This window comes from Desmodus rotundus, chromosome 6 (assembly GCF_022682495.2).
Source record: "Desmodus rotundus isolate HL8 chromosome 6, HLdesRot8A.1, whole genome shotgun sequence".
NCBI classification, from domain to species: Eukaryota; Metazoa; Chordata; class Mammalia; order Chiroptera; family Phyllostomidae; genus Desmodus; species Desmodus rotundus.
In genome coordinates, this window is record NC_071392.1 from 145,168,274 (window position 1) to 145,194,708 (window position 26,435).

Sequence of the window (26,435 nt, forward strand, 5' to 3'; positions counted from 1 at the left end):
CCTAAGCCTGTAAATGCTTCAAGATTAAGAAGTCAAAACCTAAGGACAACCAATCGCAAACGACCAATTAGGCTTTTCCAAATAAGGCAACTGCTTACACTACAGCCATTCAAATTATTTCTTTGCACTGTTTCTGCCTCTTCTCTGTACAAGTCTTGCCCCTAGCTCTGGGGGCCGGGGCGCTCCTAAACACTTCCTGTTCGGTGCTGCCCCATTTGAATGGATTTTTGCTCAAATAAACTCTTGAATTTCAGAGAAACAATGACTACATTTTAGAATGTGCAACTTTCACTAGGGTGTACTGTACCTAATGTGGCAACCTACTTGGGGGATGGACTCTCCCCGAAGTAAGAGCCACTCTTCTAGAAAGAGATTTGCTTTTATCAGTGAGCTCACATTGTCAACCACCTCAACCACCTTCCCTTACTCCTGACCCACTTTTGTTTCTTCCGCATCTCTTTCCCTAATTCCAGCCTTCCTGCTAGAGGATACAATAAATTACATTGTGGGCCCCACCACTAGCCTTAGGCCGTGAGATCAGATAGAAACAAACGGCTACTCTGATAAAATGGGAGTGAGTCAAAAAATAAAAACAGGGCAGGCAATTCAAAATCGTGCCTCTCCAAGCAGAACCCTTCCATGGGTGGCGCCGGACCTGCCCAGATAGGCCTCTGAGGAAGAGAAACTTTGTGTGCTTCCAAGATCTCCACGAACTCTTTGAAAGTCAAGCCCAGAAGTTAATGTGAGTTTTTCTTTTTGCCATTTAATCAACGGATATTTTTTGAGCAAGGACATCGTCAGCCGTGTGCTTCATGGCACACAAATAAGGAGAAGGCACAGTTTGTGCTTGGTGGAGAAGAAGCAGGCTGTCCTTCCATAGAGACATACTTGCTGGTAACAGCCAGCACCGTCCCAGGGCCGCATCAAGATGCAGATGATAATCAGCAAGAGGAGAAACAGGCGACCGACCGTGGGCAGGTAGGAATCAGGGAGGGCCCAAGGCTCAGTGATTTGGTGTTCAAAGCAGATTGTCATGCCGTGATCCTTTATTTATTTTTATTTTTTTATTTTTAATAAAGTTTTTATTTATTTATTTTTAGAGAGAGGGGAAAGGGAGGAAGAGAGAGAGGGAGGGAAACATCAATGTGTGGTTGCCTCTTGCACGCCCCCCACTGGGGACCCAGCCTGCAACCCAGGCATGTGCCTTGACTGGGAATCGAACCAGCGACCTTTTGGTTCACAGGCCAGCACTCAGTCCACTGAGCCACACCAGCCTGGGCAATACCGTGATCCTTTAAATTGCTGGTCCTTAGAGATTTGTTCAGTGTTAGTTTGGAGGAGCATGCGTGGGAAAAGGACAGAGAAGGCGGCTAGCTTTTGTTAGCCTTGTCTTTTCTTTACTGTCCCCGAGGATTTGTTATTACTCAACCCTGCAAAACAAGGGTTAATCAGACCACAGGCTTAGAGACCGTCTGTTTTTACTGAGCCTGGTGTACCCTTGCTTCCTACTCCCACCACACGGCTTACTTGATATGTCATCCCATTGCACAGGGGCTCCTGCTGAGGCAATCTCTCCACCTCCCTGCCTTTGTTTTTGTGTTTCAGTGCCCCTTATGGATTGTCGACTGCCCAGCTGGTCCCCTTCTTCACCTGGCTCTGAGCCTATCCGGATGTTGTTGACACAGATGCTGTGATCAAACCATGCCTGTAGAATTCCCTCTGTGAAAGGGTCTTCACCAAACGCTCCGTGGAGGGCTTTATCTGGCCTCAACAGCGGAAGAGGCAGGACACAGGGGTGCTGTGGAAGGAGCCTCGGGCTGGCTCGCAGGACCCCAGTTCTGAGCCCTGGTTTTGTGGCTGACTTGCTGCATGTTCTCCTGTAAGTTAAATTCCCACCTGGGGCCTGCCTTTCTTTCTTTAAAAATGGGAGGTTGGACTGGAACCACTGTGGCAAAACAGGTTTTATCTTATACACAAATTCTGGTTGATGGGTATCAGTTCCCAGGAATGCTGCAGAGAGAAAGCTTTTTAGGCCTCACCTGGGCCCTAGAAGAGAGTGATCAATTAGTGCCATGTGCCATGGGTGAGAAGGGATGGCGGTGGCCTGTGTGTCTCATGTTTAGCATCCCTTGGTCGAATAGGCACTAAGAAATTCCAATCAGAGTTCCCAGGCAATGTGAATATTGGTTAAACATTGAAAGATAGTTTGTATATTCAGAACTAGGATTGTGTGGATTTAAAAAAATATATGATAATTGGGTTGTTCAGAGCAGAAGAATAGCTATAATTCTTAACTTCATTTAGAACAGCTCTGCTTCTGACCTTGCAAAAACACATCCAGGGTTTTTCTAGGAATGGGAAATTTTTACGCTGATAGTCACACTGTTGCCGAGTCCACCCGCACGCACTGAGATATGTCATAGACATGTCAACTTACTTTCTCATAAAATAAGTTGATATGACTCTAACCAAAACAAAATAAAGCAAAAGCCAAACACTATACACCTAAGTAAAAGGCCACCTCTGGGTTGAGTGAAGATATTTGCAAATATTTACTTAAAAACCCTAAAAGATAAAGAGCTCCTAAAATCAACAAGAAAAAGACGGACAACTCTGTGGAAAAAGGACAAAGAACGTATAAACAGGCAACTCAAAGAAGAAGAATATAAACCCATTAGACACATAAAAGATAGGAAAGAGTCAATTATTTTAATAATCAAAATATGCAAAATGAAGCAGCATGCTATTTCCTGTTACCACATCGGAATATGACATTCAGTGTTGATAAGGAAGCAAGCTAGAACGGGGTGCAAATTGGCGCCGCCATTGGAGGACAATTTGGACTCATCTAGAAACACTTGCAATTATTACATCCTTTGACCTAGCAGTTTCCCTTCTAAGAATTTTATCTAAAAAATACTGGTGCAAAGGTATACACTATACATTTGCACCCAAGGACACTTCTGCAGATTCAGCCAGATGTATTGGTTTGGGCGCACAAGGCAGAAACCTTGTATTTAATGGGGGGTGGGATCATGGGAAGTGCCGGACCCTCCGACAGAGGCGCCCGAGTCCTCGGTGGCCACCATCCCGCCTGGCGCAGCACACCGGCATCAGGAGCGTCCAGGCGTTGGTGTTAGTTTCGTCCTCTCCAAAACTACATCCTTGCAGTTTTCCACAGAAATGGTAAAACAAAGCAAACCTGTGTGTGTGCGTGTGTGGACACACGCACAGCTCATGCTAGTTAATTCTGGGGAAAGAGCCCGAAGGCCCCGCCCCAGAGAGTTAACGAATGGTGGTTAGCGGGGGTGGGGGTGGGGGTGGGGGTTGGGATTCGACCGTGGCGATGACGGTGATGAGTAGATGTTTGCCTTTTAAATTTCTTTTTTAACTTTGTTCTAATGAGCAAACATAAAGGTATATTTGAGAAAAAGTAAAAATACTTCAAAAGTAATAGGTATCACAATTTTGGAAATACAGACAGGCCAAAGGAAAATGTATATTATCTGTATTCTCTTAGTCAAATACAATGAAAAATTTTTTTTTAAATTTTCAATTACAGTTGCCATTCAATAGTATATTAGTTTCAGGCATATAACAGTGATTAGACATTTACGTAACTAAACTGGTCCCCCTCCTAAGTCTAGTGCCCAGCTGGCAGCGTACATGGTTATTACAATGTTACCGACCACATTCCCTGTGCTGTGCTTTACCTTCGAGTGACGGTTTCTGTGACGGGCAGTTTGTCCTTTTTTGATCCCTTCACCTTTTTCACCGAACCTCCCAACCTCTGTCCCATCTGGCAACCGCCAATTTGTTCTCTCCGTAAGTTTGTTCCTGTTTTGTTTGTTTACTTTGTTGTTTAGATTCCACACGTAAGTTAAATCACGTGGTATTTGTCTTTCTGTGTCTGACTTATTTCACTTCGTCCAGTACTGCCTGGGAGCACCCGTGCTGTTGGAAATGGTAAGATGTCATTCTTTTTCATAGCTGGCTGATCCTCCATTGTACGTAGGTACCGTTGTCCATTTGTGTCAGTGGACCTTTGGGTCGCTTCTATATCTTGGCTGTTGTAAATAATGCTGCAATGAGTGGATAACAAAAGAGATTTTCTAGGAGAAATGCAGGGAACAACACTCTCAAATGGTGAAACAAGACTGGAAGATTGAGAAAAGTTTTTGTGGAGAAAAGCGTTTTGGATTCGGAGATTTGGAAATCACCAGTGACTTCACCGCATGCAAGATTACCAGCTCTTACCACCTCACACTTCCCTTCTGGGAACCTGTAAAATGCAGGTGGTAGAATGTAATTCCTTGGATTAATGTGAGGATTCAGTGATATAACCTGTAAACGGTGGTGAAGTACTTAGCCCAGCCCCTCATTCCTTCATTAAATTAACATTTAGTGAGTGTTTATAATGGGCCAGGTGTGACGGTGGTATCTGCACAGAGAACAGCGGGTAAAACACATGGGGTTTGTGCTTTCACAGACCTTATCGTCAGCCGGGGGTATAGAGGTTTAGTAACAGACAACCCCCGCTGAGAGTGACAGCGGCTGTACGGAAACTGGGATGGTGACCTGACAGAGAGTAAGGGGACGGCTACTTTAGGCATGTGGGACGGGAAAGGCCTCCCTGAACACGGATAATGCCCAGAAAATGTAAATTTAAATTTAAACATTGAGTATTACTGTTACTACTCTTCCCTTCTTCCTCTTTTTCTTTCCCGTTCTCCCTCTTTCCCTCAGCTGTTTGCCTGCCTTCCACATTGCCTCATCTCATCACATCACTTTCCTGCTTGAAACCCTTCCCTGCTTCCCTGAGTGACTTTGCACATTGTTATCTGGACTCAGAGAACAGGGGGAAGTGCAGCTCCTCTGTGGTCAGCCGGCTCGGCTCGGGCTGCACGAGGCGCTGCAGAAAAGGCATCCTTGCCCGAGGCAAAGGCATTCACACCTTCCGGGGAGACAGCTGATTAGAGACAGCAGGGGAGGTGCAGGTGCAGCTCGGGGGAAGGGTGGTGAGGAAGCAACTGGAGCTTAATCTATTAGAAGAGGAGAGGCCTTTGAAAAGTGAATTAATGATATTTATAGCTGCATCAGGTAACTAGCTGGGGGAGCTGCTGATAATGAGGCCAAGGTTGCATCCCATGTGAACCAGGGTGCCTCACGCAGAGAGACTTCGGCTCACTGCCGGGCTCTGGGACTCAGGCAGGACCACACCCCTCAGAACCTCAGTCCTCAGTCTAACACTGGCCCGCGCTTCCCGCCTGCCTGTCCCAACTGTCACAGGAGTAAAGTGCAAATGGAGAGCAAAGTGCTTTTTAAAGCCATACATGTTAACTGTGGTCTATTATTGTTACTGCTGACATTATTATTTTCATGGCCTACGTACCCCCCCACTTCTTTTTTTTTGTTTTAAATTTTTTAAATTTAAATTTTATTTTTCAATTACAGTTTGCAGCCAATATTATTTTGCATCAGTTTCAGGTGTACAGCGTAGTGGTTGATAATCATGTACTTCATTCAGTGCCCCCCCCCAGTAGTTCCAGTACCCACCTGGCACCATAACGGAGTTACTACGATATTATTGACTGTATTTCCTGTGCTGTACTTTACATCCCCAGGACTATTGTGTAACTACCAATCTGTACTTCTCAATGCCTTCATTTTCCCTACTTCTTTTTTTATTTTTAATTCTCATCCGAAGATATGTTTATTGGGAGGGGGGAGAGAGAGAGAAACATCAGTTGGTTGCCTCTGTACATGTCCTGAGTGAGGACCAAACCCGCCAGCTAGGTATGTGTCCTGACCTGGCTTGAACCGGCCACCTTTTGGTGTATGGACAACGCTCCAACCCACTGCGCTGCCTGACCAGGGCTCCCTCGCCACATCTTATGCTGCGTACCAGCTGTCCGTCTGTCAGAGTGGGGATTCAGCCTCACTGTGAATGTGCCTTACAAACCAATCAATAGTCCTTCACTAGGCCGTTATATTGGCTCTGGTTGAAGAAGATTACTTGCATAGAATGAATACAAACTGTATTCTCAAGGGTTGATGCTTGACCTGTTCTACCTACTTCTGGTTAAATCTTTTTCTTACTTACATTAATGTTTGTTCTGCTTGGTTGCAGGGCTTCTAACCACTAACTTGTGTGGATTTCCTGTTTTCTCCCCAAGAAACCTAGGCCAAGACACCTCTGTTTTTCTGTGCTCGTGTCTGATCTCCAGAGAACTAGAAATTAGGTCATTGGGCGTCCACTGCCCAGGGATGACAACTATATAACCTATGTGCCTCCCTCCAAACCCACTGTGGACACTGCTGATTGTCACGCCATCTCCTGTTGGTGCGGCTATAGCAGCTCTGTCTAATATGGGTAACCACTGCTCACACGTGGCCAGTGAGCATTTGACATGTGGCTAGCAGGAAGACCTCACAAAAGACATAAAAGTAATATATCTCATTTTTTGTACTGATTACAAGTTGAAATGATAATATTTTGCATTATTGGGTTAAATTAAACATGCTATTCAACTTAATCTTACCTGCTGCTTTTAACTTCTTTCAAGTGGCTACTAGAAAACGTAAACATTTTTATGTGTCTCGCATCTGTGGCTCACGTCCTATTTTTACTCTAGGGCACTGCCTTCAAATCGTCCTTAAGGCAGTTCTCTGGGCAGTCAATTATCAAACCAGAAATAAAAGCATGGTGTTTAATAGGAGTGACAGAGAGGTCAACACATTTTGAGTTTTAATGTTACGGTGAAAAATAAGGCCCTTCCAGTTTATCTAGTTTAGTGGTCCCTGGACAAGTCTGTGCATTGGAAAGCCCTGGGACCTTAAATTGTAAAATGAGAGATTTCCAGCTCCCACGCCGGAGGTTCTGATTTAGTAGGTTTGAGACAGGGCCCCAGATTGTGTATTTTACAAGCACCCAGAGAAATTCTGATGCACAACCAAGTTTGAGAGGCCCTGGACTAGGACTTTTTTATGTGTCGATGGAGGGCCTTTCCTGGGGTGATGGAGCTAGGACCAGAGCCATGTCCCGTGTGGATTATATTTTGTACTATAGACCCTTAGAGAATTTTGTGTCCCTGGGACTTAAGAGTCTTCGCAGAGCTCAGGATGGAATGAGGAACTTGAGCTGCATCTCAGCGGGCAGGAAGAAACTTTCTCTTCCTTATTTGGAGAAAGCCTGGTTTGGTTCAGCAGCGCCCCCTGCTGTCAAAAATCCAACCCCTAGCTCAGCCTGGCACAGCTGGCTTTGGGGAAGGGGACACAGAAGGATGTAGCATAGAAGACAGTATGATGGGGAACCTACACAGACAGTGGTGGAAGGAAGCACTGCGGTCTCAGTCCCTAAGAGCCAGAAGGGCCTGCAGAGGTGGTTCTCCTCACTGCCCCCTGGTTGGAGGAGAGAATTTGGGCAAATTATTTTTCTACTCTGGGCCTCAGTTTCCTCATCTGAACAAGGGGGATAATAACATGTTCTATACCACTCCCTCATAGGAGACTATTGTAATAGTCTAACAGAATAAGGGCAACCTAGTTACCAATGTCTTAGTCCAAAGACACACAGCCAGTCAGAGATAGAACGAGACTTTCAGCTCAGGTATATCATATAACTTCAGTGAACAAAGGAGAGATATGGTCGGCGACTTCTGGAGGGACAGGGGCAGGAAAAGCTTACAAGGGAGGCTGCGGCTGGCCTCATGCCTTGCGTATGAAAGCCAGGGGTCTACCCTCTAACTGATACATTCGCTCACCGCTCAGGCACTCCGCTTGGGCTTATTGAACACCTCTTACACGGTGGAAACTGTGCATGACGCGGTGACACTAAGTCACATTGGGCACGGTCCTTGTTCTGTCTACAGCGCCTTCCTCTGTCTCCCTGAGTATTTCTCCTTCCATCACAAGTATTCTCACTGACTGTTACGGTGCACAGGCCACGTGCCTGGGAGCTGTGTGCCGGGCGCAGTGCTGGGCACTCCCCATGCCCCACCTCTGAGCGCCGCAGACGAACGGGCTAGAGAGATCTGGTTAAGTTCTCAAGGTGGCCGTGTGGTAGGTGGTGGAGTCGGACTCCGGCTCCCTCTTCAAACCACAAGGCCACACCACCTCGAAAAGCACTTCCCTTTGGTGAAAGCACTGGGTGGCTGCCAGGCCCTAGGCAAAATCTGCAGTTACCTGCGCACGTTCATCTAAGTGCTATTTACCCCAGGGAAAGAGAACCTGAAGTATTCAACACAGGGTTAAGCAAGTTGTAACATAGTAGTTTTGAAGAATACTTAATGATCTGGGAAAGTACCATAGATATAATGCTACTTTATAATAGGAAGATACAATCTGTTTGGTACTCATTTTGTAAAACGCCCACTCACACCCATAAATGTGAAAAAAAAAAAAGGGTGGGAAGCAGTTTACCGCAGTTTTTAATATTACTGTTGAGCAGCAGTGTTTGGGAAATGTCTTCTTTTTCTTTGAACTTTTGGAGTTTTCCATATTTTCTACGTTTTTTCCCACTTTTTAGCCATTCAGGTAGGTATGTTGTGGTATCTCATTGTGTATCACATACTATTCAGAAAAAAGCAAGCCTTATTACAAAAATAAATATAACTGAAGTGGTTCCCAGGAAGAGAAAGAGAAACAAAATCTACTGGAAGTAAATTTGATAAAATTAACAGTGCTGTCCTCTGAATGAGTTGTGAATGTATTTCTCTCGTCTTACTTTGCTTTATTTTCCAAAATGTTAAAAAATAAACTTGTATTCTTTTTATCGTGTAAGCAAACATCTTATTTGTTTAAAAAATTACACATGAGAGTTAATATATTAATCCAAAATAATTCAGTGATATTTGGGTGGTTAATGACTTTATGTGATAGCTTAAACAGTGGTGGGGTTTGGTGGGCTATTGCCGGGCCTTACTTATGTATACTTGGAGGCTGAGCAGGCTGCCTCCTCTGTCTTTGGTTTCTTCCTCTTTTTTAATAAGTGGATTGTAATATGTGCTGAGTTCTCTCTCAGAAAGAAAATGTGTCCAAAACTGATAGGCACTGGAGGCAATGAGGGATAGGACACGTGGGTTTTGATGGGGAGCAGAGACGCCCTCCTTAGGGATTTCAAGTGGAGTGGAAATGCCATTGGCCGTGGGACTCAGAGAAGGCCCACAGGCAGACAGCAGGGTGCAATGAGGAGTATGTGAGTTTTAGAGTCAGACAGTCTGGGTTCAAATCCAGCCGTGACCCTCTTCTTGATCTTTGATTTTAGGCAAGTACTTTAATCTCTCTGACTCTCAATTTCTGAATCTTCTAAATTAGTGGTCCTCAACCTTTTTGACACAAGGGACTGGTTTTGTGGAAGACAGTTTTTCCACAGACCAAAGGTGGGGGGTGGGGGGCCGTTTTCGCGATGATTCAAGCATGTTACATCCGAGCTCACCTCCTGCTGTGCGGCCTGGCTCCCCCAACCGGCCAGGGCCAGTACTGGTTGGAGGCCCAGAGGCTAGAGACCCCTGTGCTAAATGAAGGTATTAGTACCTTTATACTCTTGGTATGTGTGTGTTTTAAATCAAATACTACTTATAGACATTGCCACATACAGAAGTATATGCAACAGTTTTTGCCGTAGAGTATAGTAGGCGAGCGACAGAACTGGGGGAGAAGGACTTGGAATGGAGGGAAATAAAAGGGGGCCAGTCACCAGTTTAGAAACCTCACTGGCTAAGGCTTAAACGAAGGCTAGAGATAACCTCGTCAAACCCTAATTTTGCAGAAGAGAAGGATAAGGCCCGGGGTTGACTCCCTGGCAGTGGTGGCCAGGCCTCTGTGGGGACAGGTGGCTTATTTTCCAGTGATACCACAAGGCTTCAGCTAAGGTCACCATTTGACCCTAGCTGGGTGTCAGTCAGATGAAGTGGAATTTTCCTTGCACATTCCACCAGGGCCACTGGGCTTGGGGTTTTCAAACACTGTGACCAGCTAGAGAACGGAAAGCAGCTCTCCAGGAGACTTGTCAGTAGAAAATGTAACTCTTCAACTCTTTGAATGCTGCAAGCTCAAGCCATAGACACGAAATCTGCGTTGCTGATCAGTTTAGCTCCATCCTGGAGCTGTTTGTTGCAGTTGACTCTGATTCTTCTCACGCTCAGGCATCACGTTCCCTGGCAAGTTCATCCTGTCCATGGAGGGATTTTCTGTGCATTAATTTCATCCCTGAGCAGTTTCCTTCATTGTCCTGCGTTGCAGCCTAGAGACTTACTGTCTGACAACCGTGTGATTTTCTGTCACTTTCAAAGGAGGCCACACTCATTTGCCCCATCAGTTTCTTTCAGGGCTGTTTACCACTGGTTGGTGGCATTAGCTTGCTTCTCTGGTTAATTTCAGGGAAAAAGATTTCTCTTTACAAAGCTAAACATTAAGAGCTTAGAATCTCTCCTCTCAACCCTTCAAACCTTTGGTGGGGTTTTTTTTGTTTTGTTTTTTTTTGCCTTTAGAAGGATTTCAGCAATCTCTTGAGCGGTTTTACAGAAAAGTCAAGATCCGGTTTGAACCTTCTCTTGCTTTGTGACTGGAATCCCTATAAAGTCTCCTCTCCCTGCACCCCGCCCCATCCCTGACTTTGCAGAGGGGTGCTCCTGAGTCAGCACTCCCTGCCCCGGATATCTGGAGACAGGAAGGAACATTAAGCTGGGAAGGCTGTTTTCACAGGAGGATTTTTACTCCAACCTCGTTCAAAAAATAATGAACCTCTGTGAGCAAATCCTTTAAGAAATATCTAGCCTAGTTTTCAAGAATGGTTTGGGACGGTGGTTAAAGAAGCGAGAGGACTTTGTGAAGTGACGAAGACCAACCCTGGATCCATCTTTTCTGGCAGATCTGTTAAAACTAGGGTTAGCTTCATGCTGGAAAGAACAGTTTCTGCCAAGCTCCTTCAACCCAGCACATAGGAAACACAAAGAGATATTGATGCATTCTTGTGCTTTCCAACACAAATGTATTTCATAGAGTTCTTGCTGGTATAAAGAAATTCTTTGAAAGCCAAATGCAAGAGAGCATTGTTTGTAGAAGAGTCCTTTCTTCCCGTGGCAAAGGGCTTCTTACTCTTTTGCTGTCTTCACTGCCTCCCTGGCGTGCTGTGTTTATATGGCAAAACCAACATTGTACTCCACATACTGACACTCACCAAGGTAGGGAACGTGGAATCCTGGCCCCAAAGGCAACGTGGTGGAACAGAAAGACCTGGAGCACAGTCTGATGGTGTAAATTCAGACTCTGGTTTTGCTAATGATTTCTCAGACCTCGGCATCGCCAGTCATACCTAAGAAGAAGATTTTACAGGTCAATAACGCACGTAAGACCTTTAACACAGGTTCAGCCACAGAGCCAGCACCCTGTACACTCTAGCTGTGTAGTTGGCATGAAAGTTTGTTCCGCATAATGCTTTCTTCTTTAATGTGTGTGTGTGTGTGTGTCTGGTGGGGAGGGCGGGGAACTGGACTCCCATGAGAGCATGAGAGAGATGGCTGCTGAAACAGGCCAGGATACAGGAAGAACTGAACAATATTTTTTGAAGACTCAGGGCTGACTCAGTGTGTGATATATCAGAAAGATGGTAGACTTTGAGTAAGACAGATTTGGGATCTGGGTCCTAGTCTGTTGATTTTTTTTTTTTTTGTAGCAATACTGTAGTGAGTTGCGTAAAAAATAGCTCTTATAGGTTTAGTGGAGTGACCCAGGTTTTCTGTGTTCTTCCCCTCTTTCCATCCCGGAAGCTGAGAGAACTGTACTACAGCACTGGAAACCGCTCCATTCTCCGTGTGAAACCGGCCCTGAAGAAGCAATTAAAGCAGCCTGGAGGTGTTGGCAGAAGCCGAATAAACCTTGGGGGGTGTTATTTGGGGTTGCTAACCTTTCTCACAATTGGACTCTTCTGTCCACAGATTAGCACCAGTAATCAGCCCAATTGAGGAGAGTGGCTCTAATTGGTTCCTAGTTGTTACTTTGGGATAAAAGTTGACCATCTATTCTGAGAATGGTCCTTTTAAAGCTGTATGTACAGTTTTCCCAAGTGAACTAATAAGTGAAAAATCCACTCCACACCCTGATTGCTGAGTTTATGGAAAGTTTGTTCAAGAATCTGACTGGTTTCTATGTATGAAGCCGTAGAGTATTTTGATACCACGTGGATACTGACTTCGTGTCCGAGTGTGTACGTTTGTGCATGTGTGTGTATAAGTTTGTATGTGTGTTAAAGCGTGTGCGTGAGTGTGAGTTTAAAACCATGATGCAGACAAATGGGAATACACACAGAAAAATAAACCGGCCAGAGGCCCCAGTAGAAAGCTGCTTGCTCGATTCATCTCTCCTGAGTTAGTGTAACTTAAAAAGCATAATGAAAACATTTTGGCACAATGAATGTGACCTGTGATAAGTTGTGACGCTTTAGGAGGAAAACGAATAGTGAGGAGAAGATTCTTCCCCAGAACTTAAGGTGCTCCAGACCTTTCTTTTCAGGGAGTTATTACAAGAAGGATATCTATTCACGTTAGGTGTTATTGTTTTGGTCGAGAGCCATTGTGTAATTTTTTCCCTTGGCTTCCAGACTCTTTCAATTAGTCCTTCATATTCTTTTATTGTGGAAAAACGTACATACCATGACAGTTGCCATTTTAAATGCACGATTCACTGCCATTAAGTACACCGATGTTGCTGTGCAAACATCACCACCCCTCATCTCCGGAACTTTTCATCTTCCCGAGCGGAGACTCCGTGCCCCTTCAATCCTTTGGTTTTAGAAGACAGCAAATTACAGACTCTGGAACCGTCCATACCTTATTCACAGAAGGACTTATCACAGGACGCAGCACACCTTTTACGTGTGCTCATTCATTTACTCGTTATTCAACAGGTGTTCGCCGAGTACTGAAACTGAGCCAGGTGTGTGCTGGGGACGGCGTTGAGCAAACCAGACAGTCTTGCCCTCAGATCCCACACTCTGTGTGAAGACTGCTCTCTTCTCGTTGTGTGTGTATGGGGGGCAGAATAATGGCCCCCCAAAAGTGTCCATGTCCTAATCCCTGGAATCTGGGATTGTGCCACCTTATGTGGCACAGTGGGACTCTGAGATGTGACTGACTTTAAGGATTTTGAAATGGGGGGTTATCCAGGATCATCTGGGTGGGCCCAATGTAATTACAAGAGAAAGAAAGAGGCAAGACAGCCAAAAAATGTAACAGAGTAGAGTGATAGGAGGCAGGGCGTGAGCCAAGGAATGTGAGTAGCTCCGGGAGCTGGAGAAGGCCGAGAATAGACTCTCTTCTACAGTCTCGAGAGGAGGGCAGCCTTCCTGACACCTTGACCTTAACCTGTAAGACCCATTTTGGCCTTCTGATCTCTCAAACTGTAAGATAATAAACCTGCATAGTTCTGAGCCACGAAGTTTGTAGTAGTTTGTTATAGTAGCAATAGGAAACTCCAATATACTTGTCTTTTTGCTTAGTCGGTTTTAAGTTGAGGGTTTTTTTATTGTGAGTTTTGCCTGGGTGGTTCAGGCAAGTGCGAAAATTTTCCAGAATACAGAATTGTTTACTCCTGAAGCCCTGCCTGCCTCAGGCCATCAGGCCTGTGTCTGGGCTAGCAATGGACTGTAACTTATATTTAATTCATCTCTATTTTTTTAAAAGATTTTATTTATTTTTAGAGAGAGGGGGAGGGAGAGAGAAAAAGAGAGAGAAACATGTGTGAGAGAAACATCGATTGGTTGCCTCTCACATACCCACCCCCATCTGGGGACCTGCCCGCAACCCAGGCATATGACCTGACTGGGAATTGAACTTGCAAGCTTCTGGTTCACATGTCGGTGCTCAGTCCACTGAGCCACACCAGCCGGAGCAATTCATCTCTATTTTCTCACCCCCAGCATCATGCTGGGTATACCACACACCTAGCATTCAATTTAGGAGACATCCCACCCTTGATTCAGCCGTTTCTGCAAACAGAGCAGTGTTTCTGCAAACAGGGCAGCATTCTGGAGGGACACTCATTTTGTTACTTAGTAAACTTACAGATGTGTAACCAGTTTGTCTACAGTAAAATTGGTTGCTACCCAGTTATGGTGGTGCGTTCATACGTGCTGTGTACTAAACTGTAAGAAACATGATTTTTCTGAGACCCAGATGAAAGGCGTAAATGTTTGACACAGGAAGAAGTCTTTCTTACGTTCAAAAGAAAATGCCATTTCTAAAGTCTCAATATTTACCTACTCTTCTGCTTATCAGAAACAGTAATTCGTATCCTTTTTGCTGGAAAAACTTCTCTTGAGAATGGTGGCTGATATTTTCCAAGTTTTCAGACTTTATTCTGTGGCTTCCTTCTCTGATCTGCTGGCCACAGAGAGGTCAGGGCTGAGTAGGTAAAGAATAAGCAGCTACAGATTGGTCTTTGGAGGACAGAATGTGAGCCTGAGAATGGGAACTCCATGTTCTTCTTGACATAAGACCAGAGAGGAATGGATTTTCTCATTTACGTGAATTTTACAGATCCTCATAAAATTGAATTTCTTAAAAAACCCCCTAGTTTTGAGGTGCTAGCTGAACATGTCTGTTGTGTTAGAAATGAAATCTAAGGAATAGAAAGCCGAACCTTTTCACAATGGCTTGTAAGGCTCTCCACGACCAGGCTGACCCTCTAGCCTCGTCTGTCCTCATTTGGCCTCCTAATCTTCCAGCCATCCTGAACTCTTTTGTTCTAACACCCTGAGTCTCTAGTGTGTCCTGGCTTGTACCTCACTCAGCTGGAACCTTGCTTTCTTCTCCTGCTCGTGCTCCTGTCTTGGCCTCCTGACTCCCGGGCCACCTTCAGCTTGGAGGTCGCATCCTCAGGTTAGCTCTCCCTGACCCGGCACCACTCCGAGCGGCTCCCCTGCAACACAGCTCTTCCCCACGGTGTTCTCGATGGCCGCCTACTTGCCTTTCTCCCCCAGGAGGCCTTAAGCTCCTAGGGTGTATGTTGTTGGGGACCTGTGTCTTTTCTGCCCATTGTTTTCCCAGCCCTGCCTGGCACTTCCTTCTACCAGACCGGCCCCCTGCCCGCAGGCCAATCCTTCCCCAGTCAGCCTTTCAGCTGCCACCATTGTTTTAATTGCGCAGTTGTACACGACTGAGCAAACGGCAGAAGGGGCTACCTGTGATCACACAGTCGCGAGATTTTAAGCACTTCCGTTCATTCCCGGAGCAATCACCGAGCCTTGGCAAGGGGCAGTTTAAATTCCGGACAACGAGTTTTTAAGTCACTTCAGTGGAAAACCCCCGACTCTTTGATAATTAGACTGAATCAGTTTTCATAATTCTACTTTCTGCACCAGAATGGTTAGCAAACTTCATTAGCAGCAGCCTGATGAGAAAGCTTTTAGCCTGTAATGTAGATCTTGTAATTTTGATTTGCAACCAAGCTATGGCCACTCTGCAGAGCAGTGTGTCTTGGACAAGATGGTCCTCTAGTTTCATCATTATAAATAATTTCAAAGTAGGCACAGGAAAGGCATACGACTGCCCGTTGTCCCTGGATGTTTAATCCAAAGAAAGGACAGCTGACAGCCACGGTTGAACGCAGCCACCATAAACCCCGGTAACCCAGGAAGCCTGCATTGGCTGAACTTGTAACGTGATATTTTCCCCTCCTGTGTATATCTGGAACGTTGCCAGAATATAAAGGACTTTACCAATTAAGGGGAATGTATCTTTAAGAAACTTCCAGAAAAGTCATGTGGCGTCATGTGACAAAGCTTCCCGGGCTTTCCCTTCTGTAACACTCATAAATTACTCCTTCAGTTTCTAACCCACAGTGGCCTGAAAGCTCCATCAAGGCACAGGCCGTTTCTGTCTTTGCCACTGAGTCCCCAGCACGCAAAGTAGACACTTCACAAATATTTGTTGGACGGATAGGTGAACGACACGAATGAATAAACTTCCGTAGTGAAATATTGGTATACACAGTTTCCTTTTTGGCAGCTCAACGTAACTCTGTTCTGAGTTAGAACGCTACAGCTTATTCAGACAAGTGCTTTGCATCCTGCCTCCGTCGTGATGGCTACATAACAAGTCACCCCAAAAGTTAGGACTTCCCCCTCAACAACGAGTCTTCCGCTCACAAGTCTGTAGTCTGAACAGCCTCGGTGGAGAAAGCTCAGTTCTGCGGGCCGTGCAGCTGGGAGGCCGGAGAGTGGGAGCGTCTGAGAGCTGCCCCTAGCCAAGGCCGGACGACTCGGGCAGCCCCTCCAGCTCCGCGAGGTCTCTCCATGTAACCGCTGGGCGCGGTGGCTGCAGGGTGACTGGACTTTGTACACAATGGCTCAGGGCTCCAGGAGTGCGTATTCTAAGGAGAGAGAAAGGCCAAGTAAGGCCAACTAACTGCAGCTCGAAAATATTACATGGAACATTCCAGAAATAAACAATTAATAAGTTTTAAATTGCGCACCATTCTGAGTCGCGTGATGAAATCTCGCGTGAATCATCCCATCCTCCGGCGTGGTCACGCCGCGTTGCTCCCCGCCCCTTAGCACTCAGCAGCCATCTTCCCTGTAAGTCGACTGTTACGGGGTCGGTGCTCGTGTTCACGTCCTTCTCGCAGCTGCCCGAGCAACGCCACCATGCCTCTGCCCCGCACCTCCCTCCAGCTCCTCACTCGTCTCCCCGCCTCCGTGTTTCTCATCTCGCACCATCTCAAGGAGAAGGGTGAGTACCGCACAAGATATTTTGAGAGAGACCACAGTCATGTCACTTTTACTACAGTGTATTACTGCCACTGTTTTGTTATTGTTGTTAATCTCTTACTTGCCTAATGTACAAATTAAATTGTATCACAGCCATGTATGTATAGGAACAATATTATATAGATACATAGTTCGGTACTACTATTCTTGGTTTCAGGAATCTGCTGGGGGTCTTGGAACATATCTTCCACGGATACGGGGGTCTACTCAGCTGACCCTTGAACACTGTGGGGACTTAGGGGCAGATCTGTGTTGCCGCTTGCAGAGTATTTAAAGAACTCAAAGGAATGTTTCTAAGTTCTGATGATCTAAAGGGAGGCGGGAGGAGTAGGAGCTGCTGAGTTTCACCGCTGGTGTGGGAGGTTTAAGGAGCTGCGGATTTACACCACAGATGTGTGGTTCACGACCCTTGTTCTTAAAGTACCTGATAAGGAGAACTGAGAAGAGTTGAGATTAAGTAACTGGACCACACCCCGCTATAATCTGCATGTTCTCCAAATGTGGGGATGTACGGAAGGGTTGTGTATGAGAATGTGGGTGTTAAAGAAGCTTTTTCCTTCTAGCTCTTGTCTTTAAGTGCGAACTTTGTGCCAGGACTCTCTGTCCTTAAGCCTCCGGTTCCTTGTCCTGAGAACAGAGGTAGTAACAGCATCTACCTGGTAGGACTGAGGGGAGTGTGGAGTAGTGGTTAGCTAGCAACATGGATGTGGAGTCGCACTGCCCAGGCCCCATGGCTGGCTCCACCATCCATGAACTCTCTGTGAGCTTGGGCAAGTTCTATCCTTTTCGGGGCACCAGTTTCTGCATATGGAGAATGGAGCTAACAGCAGGACCTACCTGTTAGGGTTGCTGTAAAAATTTAATAAACTAAGAGAAGTAAAGGACTTAGGATAGTGCCTGGGACCTAGTGGATGAGTAAACGTTAGTTCTTCCTGTTGTTACTAGAAGCAGGAATGAAATTGGAGCCAATGTCAAAAAGCCTGAGTGGGCATCTGTCGTGGCGGATGCAAAGGAGATGCCAGGTTCTGATTTCAGAGTCTCTGATGAGGTGGCAGTGAAGCTGTCAGCAGGTGCTGCAGTTTCTGACGCAGCTCACTCATTTGGCTGTTGGCAGGAGGCTTCAGTGTCTTGCTACATGGTTCTCTCCATAGGTCCACTCATGATATGGTTTCCCCTAGTGGGAGTGATCTGAAAGGGAGAGGGAGGGAGACAGAGAGAGAGGGAAACTCAACACATTCTGCCATTTCTGCTCTCTGCTTCTAGTCACACAGACCAAACCTGGTAGGGTGTGGGAGGGGACGCCTGGGGGTCATTTTAGAGGCTGCCTACTGCGCTGCTTCACAGTGGTGCTGTGCACGAGGAGCTTCTGGGGAGCTTGTTCACCATGCAGAGGTCTTGGCTGAGATTCTGCTGTGGCCCACACTTTGGGGAACTTTGACTACAAGGCTTTATCTTACTGACAGGCTGAAGTCCACAGGGCAGCTAGCTGTCTGCTGCGAGCACACACTTACACTCTGGTGGGAGTAGGTGGGGTGCCTCCCCTGCTTCCCAGGAGCTTTTGATTCCTGCTAGACGTGAAGACCACGTGCCCCTGGGTTGTTGGGAGCAGACGCCACTGACAGGTATATGGCTTTTAGGTTTGGGGCTCTTCAGTGAACTCTTTGCCTGTTTTTGGTTTTTCCTAAGCTACACACCCCTGCTGTTGGTTAGCACTCATGTTCTCAAAGAGTCCATATCCGGGGCTACTTACCTGCAGACTCTCATCATATGCATCAAAGATGTCACCACCACTGGATTTCAGGAGCATCCCTGGTGAGACACTAAGCTCCTAACCTTCCCAGGGGGAAGCCTTGGATTCGTCCTCCCTCCTCCCCTCCTTCTTTTCCTCCATCTCCTCTGTTCCACACAGTGCCTGTGTTGGAGTCACCTTTTGGGCTGTCTGCTCAGCTCACAATGATTCTCCCTTCTCTTATGTCCCCTTTTCAGTATCCCCAATGACTGCCTTTAAACTACATGGCCCTTTGTACACCTTAAACAGATATTAAATGTCAACTGTAATTGAAAAATTACAAAAATTAAATTACTCCCCCCTTTCATAAACCTCACAGCCCCAACCATCTGGATTTAGCAAATTGGATGACTGTGGACACCTGACTCAAGAGGGGCAGTCAGTTCTTTCCCCGGAATTTAGAATTGGGCCAAAGGGCAGACAACAAGGGATTCTTTTTGCATGGCTGATCTCCTGCCCTGTGGGTACAAAGATTGATGTGGAACCGAGTCCATCCACTACCACCCTCCCCTTCTGCTGTGTAGACTGATAACAAAAGTCGGTCCATAGAGATTAATGAGCAAATGAGATGTAGGGATGAATTGGTGGTGGAATACGGGAGATAGTGACCTTGGATTCCAGACGGCTTTCCACCTCTTCCATTGGTCTCTTCCTGGGTCTTGGCTTGCATTCTGTGAGCTTCCCATGTGCTTCTAATATATACTCCTCCTCCTCACCCTTTTAAATTGATGCCAGCTCCCATAGGTTTCTATTACTTGACTATTAATACAAGTCAGGTACTGTGGCTGTGCCCTTAACCTGGGGCAGTTCAGACATTGGAAGAGAAGATTCTAGCGGAGGACCACCTGTAGACCACCAGAACAAGATGTGTAGACATCGGTGGTGGGGGCACCAAGGAGGGATTTCTCACTCCACCTGGGAGTGCTGGCAAAGATATCCCAGAGCAGGTGACGTGTGAGCTGGCCTGGGAAGGGTGGTAGGAGCTGACTAGGAATGACGAGGGTCTAGTCCAGTGTGGCCGGGCTGGTGTGTGAAGGAAGGCATCAGGGAGAGCAACCACAGAGGCTGGAGAAGTCGTTTGATGCCAGACAAGTCAAGGGTTTTTTTATGCCAGGCTAAAAATAACAAGGCATATTTTTAAAAGAGAAATGAAGATAATCTAAAAGCATAATTTGGAAACAATTGGTCTGGAATATCTTCTCATTATGGATTCATTTGCTATGCACTGTAATAGAGCTGGTCCTTGAAAATGCATTTAGAATTCAAATGACTCTCACATATATCTCCTCTAAGGTTTGGCCTCTCTTTTGGAGGAAGCTATTGGAAAACATCCATAATCTTTCATTCTGGTTATAATATTTTTGTGGCATGGGAAAGCCATTAAAAAAGAAGACTTTCACACATCACATTTGACTCAGGCAGATGTTAATTAGAAATAAAGCAATTTGTGTTTAATTTAATGGTAGTAGGAGATTCATTATACTGTTCTTTGGTCAGACACAGTGCAATGAAGGTAGATTTCTATGTTATTTTTCTCTCTCTTTCTCTTCCCCTTGCCTTTCACAGCCACAGTTTCCTGTATTTCCTGGGGATCCTGACTCTCTTTTCATTTTCTCCCCATTTGATATTTTCCTATATTGTCAGTGTAACATTTGAAATTTAATTCTTTCCTGCTTCTAAGCTTTCAGTTGTTTGTTTTTGCATCCTGTAACCACACATTTAAAATTTTCTTTTTGGTGGGCAAGGCCAACTGTGGCTGGGGTCAGCAGCCTGATTACCAGGTCAGGTGGCCTGTTAGTTTTTCAGCTTCTTCCTATTGTGGACCTTATAGCCTTTCCCTGCTTCCTACATACTCATTGATAATTACCCAGGAATGAAGGAGGAAAAAGAACTCGAACAATTAGAATCTGGTGATTTTGGAGCCAATTTGATGAAAGGTTAGTTGGGGAAGGATTTGAAGTTCTTGGCTATCAACGGGAACTTTGATTATCAGTAAAGGTAATTTCCCTGAGAATACTGACTTTCCTGGATTAGAATAATAGGCTCTGGAGGGAAAGGCCCCCAGTATTCTGAGGACAAAGCCAGTTTTTGGTAGTTCCTGTTTTTTAGTGTGTGTGTGTGTGTGTGTGTGTTTAAGTAATTAAAAGAGTATAAAGCCCTGGGGTTCTTTTATGAAGCTTTAGAAAGCTGTAAGAAAACGATTTCTTTTAGGGACATGGGTCTAATGGAGTCCCTACTTCAGGGGACAGTAGGATAGCCAGACACCCTCTGTGCAAGGACGGAGGCAGGCAGTATGGCTTCCAGGCCCATGGATGTGCGTTCCAGTCCCTGTTCAGCTGTTCACTAGCGATGTGACAACAGAAGCAATACAAATAATGAATGCATATTGACAGTTTATTGTGCTATTGTGATATGCCAGACATTTCACTTTTATTATACTTTGTTCTTGCAAAACCCTTATAAAATAGGAAATTTATCACCTCTGTTTTATATATAGGGAAACTGAGTCAGAGAGAGATTACATCACTTGTCCGGGGTGACCTGGCTGGTGATTGGCAGGAGTCTTAACTCTGGAGTCCTTGTTCTTCACCACTGTGTTATACTTTCTCCCAGCTCACAGTTTCCTGGCCTCTCTGGGCCTGCTTTTTGCTCTGACCCTCCTATTGGAGAGGATCAGATGAGAGCTTGAAAGTGAAAATGTTTTTAAGACTATGAAGTAGCAGAAAAATATAAACAGTTATTAAGATGGACATGCTGAAAGAGAGAAAAAGAGAAGGAAGGCTCCCTGGAGTGGGAATTGGAGTTTGACCTTCAGCGAAAGGGCTTCCATCACATGCCCTGACAGCCCAAGCTGATGGGTCCTGGACCCCTTCTTCCACAGCTGTCAGCATGGCAGGGCAGGGGACAGACGCCAGGCCTGGGCATCCAGGCGTGAGTGGCACAGCCCCCTCCACCAGAGGCTCCAGGCAGATTCAATCAGAGCTTGACCTTTTGGATGTAAAACACTTGTCAGGTTGCCAAGTGCCAACCAGCCGGGGGTCAGTTCAGCCAGAAGACTGTTCCTGTGGCTGTTTCTAGGAGGCCGTCCCTCTGACTGGATGCCGTCTCTCTGACTGGACGCTGTCCCTCTGACTGGACCCTGTGCCCACAGGGTCTCTTTTGAAAGGAAATACTCAGGGTAGACCTGAAACTGAAATTTTTCCAGTATTTGGCTGGTGTGTCTCAAGTTTTAAAAACCATGTCTCCATTTTATAAGCGTGATGTGTTCTGTAATTTGTATTATAAAAAATAGTTATATCTTTTTCATTTTCTCACTACAAAATTGTGTGGTTTATTAGAGTGTTTTCAAATTACACAGGTCCACCCCCTGTCTGGTAAGTTCCTCTGGGTGGAGTTCAGGGGAGGGAATGTTTGTTTTCTTAGGAATCACTGATATAAATAGCGTGTTTATAGAAATGTCTCGGCTGACCCATTTGGACAAGAGATTTGCACAAGAGCGCTCTGTGAAAAGCAAAATCGCGGACTGTTCTATAAACTTGTTATTGGTGGAAAAGCTTTCCTTTAAGAATTAAACCACAGAGGGCTAACACGAGAAGTTAGCTATTTAAGTCACATGTTTGCAATCCCTGACTACCCAGAATGTGAATTCACATCATCGTTGTTCAAATACTGACAGTCAGGTAGATTGTAAAACGGCTGCAAATTCCTCCCACCCCAGAGGGCACTGTCTTCGGCACGTGACTCTGTTCATCCTCCCACCAAGAGATGGAGTCTTCCTCCACCTCTTGAATCTGGGCTTGGCCATGTGACCTCTTTGGTCAAAGGAACGTAAGAATTGTGCAAGCAGAGGTTTGAACGCTGCCTTGGGCTTGCCCTCGCTTGCTGCTAGGGCCCCTTTCGCCAGCCCACGGGGAAGCCCAGTCAGCCTACTAGAAGGTGAGAAACCCCAGGGAGCAAAGAGGCCCGGAGGAGGCCCTTACACCAACTCTTCTGCCAGCCATTGGGCACGTGAGTGAAGCCACCCTGTCTTAGTCCATTTGGGATTGGATCCCTGCCCCCACACGTGCACAGACTGTCCCATTATCAGCATTCCCCCACCCCCCAGAGGGGCACATTTGTTACGACAGATGAACCTACACTGACGCATCACACATGGTCCTTAGTTTACACTTGGATTCACTCCTGGTGTCGTACATTCTAGGGGTCTGGACAGGTGTGCAATGACACGGAGCCGCCATGACAGTATCACACAGGGTAGTTCCACTGCCTTAAAAACCTGGCAGCCCTTTAAAGCTTAAGCTCTTTGGTTATTTGGAGGCAATGCTGCTGAGGGCCATGGGCGCTGGGTATGTATTTAAGTGAACCCTGTTGAGAGACCACTGTGGGGGTTTGCAAACCTCCACCTTCCATGCAGGAAGACCAGACTGGAAGGAGAGCTTGCTGAATAAGCCCCCAGTGGCCCAGTGCTGGCCTTGGCTGTCACCAGTAGGAGAGGCTGAGGTCACACTGGGGTACAATTCTGGCCCCACACCTGGAGGAGCTGCCCAGTGTGTATGGAGCTTCCTATGGATACCCCTTGGGGAAATTGGTTCCATCTCAGGTCCCAGCACTGCTGCTGAGGCTGCAGATGGAAGCCACAGGGGCACACTGGGGGCCTGTGCATGGGAAGTTATGACTGACCTCCATGGGGTGCAGCCCAGAAGCCTGGCAGGACCACACCCAGGCCATGTTAGATTCCTGGTGCTGGTGGGGAAGAGCCAGGGAGATTGGAGCAGAAGCGGAAGCCCTTGAGGCTTTGGACTGTTCTGCATGGAGGGCTGGCCAAGGCTGGCTCTCTCCCAGAGTGGGGGGTGGGAGGGTTCCTGCTCTGATTTGTGCTGGTGAAGAGGTTGATGTTTGCAGAGGGGCTGGGGACGCTCCTCTTCTTCTCTAGGCAGGACAGGGGATTGTGTAGGCATGCTGGCCGTGCTGCTGGCCTTCTGTCCTTCTGTCTCCTGACCCTCCTCAAGATCTGCCCTGCTCCTCCAAGATTTCTTAGAGTAGCAATTGTTATGGACTGAACTATGTCCACCCCCCTGCCCCAATTCATATGCTGAAGCTCTTACCCCCAAGGGGACTGTATTCAGGAGATAACACATTTAAGGAGGTGATAAAGTTCAGATGAGGCCATAAGGACCCTGATTTAATAGGCGTGGTGTTCTTATGGAAGAAAGAGACGTTAGGCAGGCAGGGGCACAGAGAAACGACCATGTGAGGACACAGCAAGAGGGCGTTGTTAGCAAGCGGGGAAGAGAGGCCTTACTAGAAGCCAGCCCTGACAGCGCCTTGGTCTTTAACGTCCAGCCTCCAGCACTGTGAGAAAATAAATGTCTGTTTAAGCTACCCAGCTGGTGGCATGTTGTTACAGTAGCCCAAGCAAACTACAGTAATGCAGCAATTAAAGGTGGGAAGGGCAGGCTTGCTGAAACTCCAGGTGCGGGGTTGGCAGAGACCCTGTGCTGTGCCTTGTGATAGGGGAGGAGTGCTGCTGGTGGTGGGATCTTCTGAAGGCTGACGCTTCAGGGTGAGGGTGTAGACCTGCAGCTTGGATCTCTAGTAGACCAGGAGCAGAGAGGTGGGCATCACCTTATTGTACCTCTGACCTATCAGTGAGTCCCGGATCTCTTCCTGTGTAGAAATACCCCATGGATGCACCAACTCGGTCTGGGGTCCTTGTAGTCAGAGAGTGGCTCCACTCGAGTCTTTAGTTTCTCATACCTGTGACCCACATTCATCCACGGATCCTTCATGATTTGCTCCAAAGTGCTTCTCTGGCTGGGACTGAGAACGAGAAATACTTTGAGCCGGTTTTCATATTCCACGCACAAGTCTGGAGGAACGTGGTTACCCTGTACTCTGTCTCCCACAGCCACTTCAAGTTCTGACCATGAGGGGCAGGGACCCACTGACCAGTGTGTAAAGGATGACTCCTAGGCCCCATGTAGCCACGGTGGGTGCATCGTACTTTTGGCCCTGGGAGAGCTCAGGGGCAGCTAACAGGGGACTATCCAGTTTATTGCCAAAGGTAAACTTGTTGGCAAAGCCTAAGTCTGCAATCTTGATGTTCTTGTCAGCATCCAAGAGCTGGTTTCCTGTCGGTAAGTCTCTGTGGATGACACACTTCTGGTGTCATTACTATAGCACACAGGCTGCAAACTCAGGGCCCGCAGGCCGAATCCGGCCCTCCACCATGTTTTATCCGGCCCGGCACCTTGTTCTACCCAGTGACAGCGCCGAGCTCTCGCTTACCTGTTAAGGAGTAGTTACATTTATACAGTCCTCAAATTACATTCGGCCCTTTGAAGGCAACTGTGAGGCTGATGTGGCCCCCAGCGAAAATGAGTTTGACACCCCTGCTCTAGCAGATACTATCTGGCAGAAGGTGGCTTGGGTCTCTTCTTTTTGTGTCCCACCGTGAGTCTCCAGGTGCTCTTCAGGACGAGGAGTCTTGTCCTCCATCTCCGCCCTTCCAGTAATCCTACTGTGTTGGGACGATTTAAAGCCTCCACGTTTCTTTCTTTGTGGGGGAGGAATTTGGTGGAGTCTTGTCAGTGATCTTCATGGAGGTCTCTCCCCTGCCGGGATGTGTCAGGCCACCGTCACCACCGCAAGGGTACCTGTGCTGATGGTCTCGGAGCAGGTTGATGCCAATGTGGGTCTCCTCCCCAGCAGAGATGGCGGAGAGGCCCTGTAGCATGTTGGAGTAATAGCTGGTTTTGCAGAAGAGGTACCCTAAGGTCACGTAAACCTGGGGAAGCTTGGTCCGGGCCACCTCACCAGAATATCACTTCCAGACACTCCCTGATGAACTGATATTTATAAAAGAATCAAAACACAATGGAAGACTACATAAACATAAAGTAAAAATGCAAAGTCAAAAAAAAATAGAATAAGTAAAACAAAAGATAAGAGGAAGAGAAAAAGAAAAGTATAAAGAAAAACAAAAAAATAAAAAATATGAAAAAAATTAAACAAGGAAAAATGAGAAAAAAGGAGTAAAGAAAAAAATTAGTAATAAATGAAACACACTTTGGTGAGGTGTCCCTCAGGTCACTGAAAATCTGTGCGCAGATGGATTGAGAACCTAGGCCTAACCAGAGACTTGTATCGGTCCCGAGGATTCCATAATACTGGCTCCTTAGGGGGTCATAGGAAGAGAGGGACCCATTATGGACCGAAGTATAGTGATTCCTCATGTTTCTGGTCTAAAGAGCCATTAGTGTCTTTTTTTAACTGTGAGTCCTACACAGCCTTTTGTTCACGTGGGTTATGGCCGTCAGTGTTTCCCTTCTCAGACGTCAAGACCTGTGCGATGCTCCCGCACCTTCCTCATTTCTGGATGGAGAAGCTGCAGTAAGTTTTGGGTTCCGTGTATTTTTAAACGTCCAAATAGGTGGACGTTTTAGATTGATCTCTTCATTAACTTTTTCTTCATTTTATTTATATTTCAGTTTGTATCTGTAAAATGAAAGGACTCTATAGAAAAATATCACTAAAATGTCAGTCTGAAACAGTGATTCCTCAAGATCGTTATCTGTTCAGTGTTAAGTGTTTTTATCACATACATTTTTAACTCTTCTGTTGTTCAGATTGTGTGCTTAAGTCAGGATCCAGAAAAGGTCCACGTTTTGTGATTGGTTGATGTGTATTTTAAAGCTCTTTACTCTGTCAGTTTCCATTCCATCTCCTTTCCCTGCTTCCTGTTTATTTCTGAAGACTTCCAGCTTTCAGTTCCCTCCTCTTTGGCTTTTGCTGGCTGTAGTCCTGTGGTGTACCTTCCTGAGTTCCTCTGTGTTTCCTGTAAACTGATGGTGCCATCGCAAGGTTTGATCAGATTCAGAT

At 46.3% G+C, this 26,435-nt stretch overlaps 1 long non-coding RNA gene and 1 pseudogene across 1 annotated transcript in view; one reads left to right on the forward strand and one right to left on the reverse strand.

Moving 5' to 3' along the window:
• LOC123478349 (uncharacterized) overlaps positions 1 to 12,954 on the forward strand; it is a 41,087-nt gene extending 28,133 nt beyond the window's left edge. The window contains exons 3-4 of the long non-coding RNA XR_006653526.2: positions 1,606 to 1,879; positions 11,769 to 12,954. This is a non-coding gene — a long non-coding RNA (uncharacterized lncRNA). The remainder of the gene's footprint in view (positions 1 to 1,605; positions 1,880 to 11,768) is intronic.
• Positions 12,955 to 22,861: 9,907 nt separating this feature from the next.
• LOC112319488 (serine/threonine-protein kinase MARK2-like) lies at positions 22,862 to 25,052 on the reverse strand (annotated as a pseudogene).
• Positions 25,053 to 26,435: the final 1,383 nt, after the last annotated feature.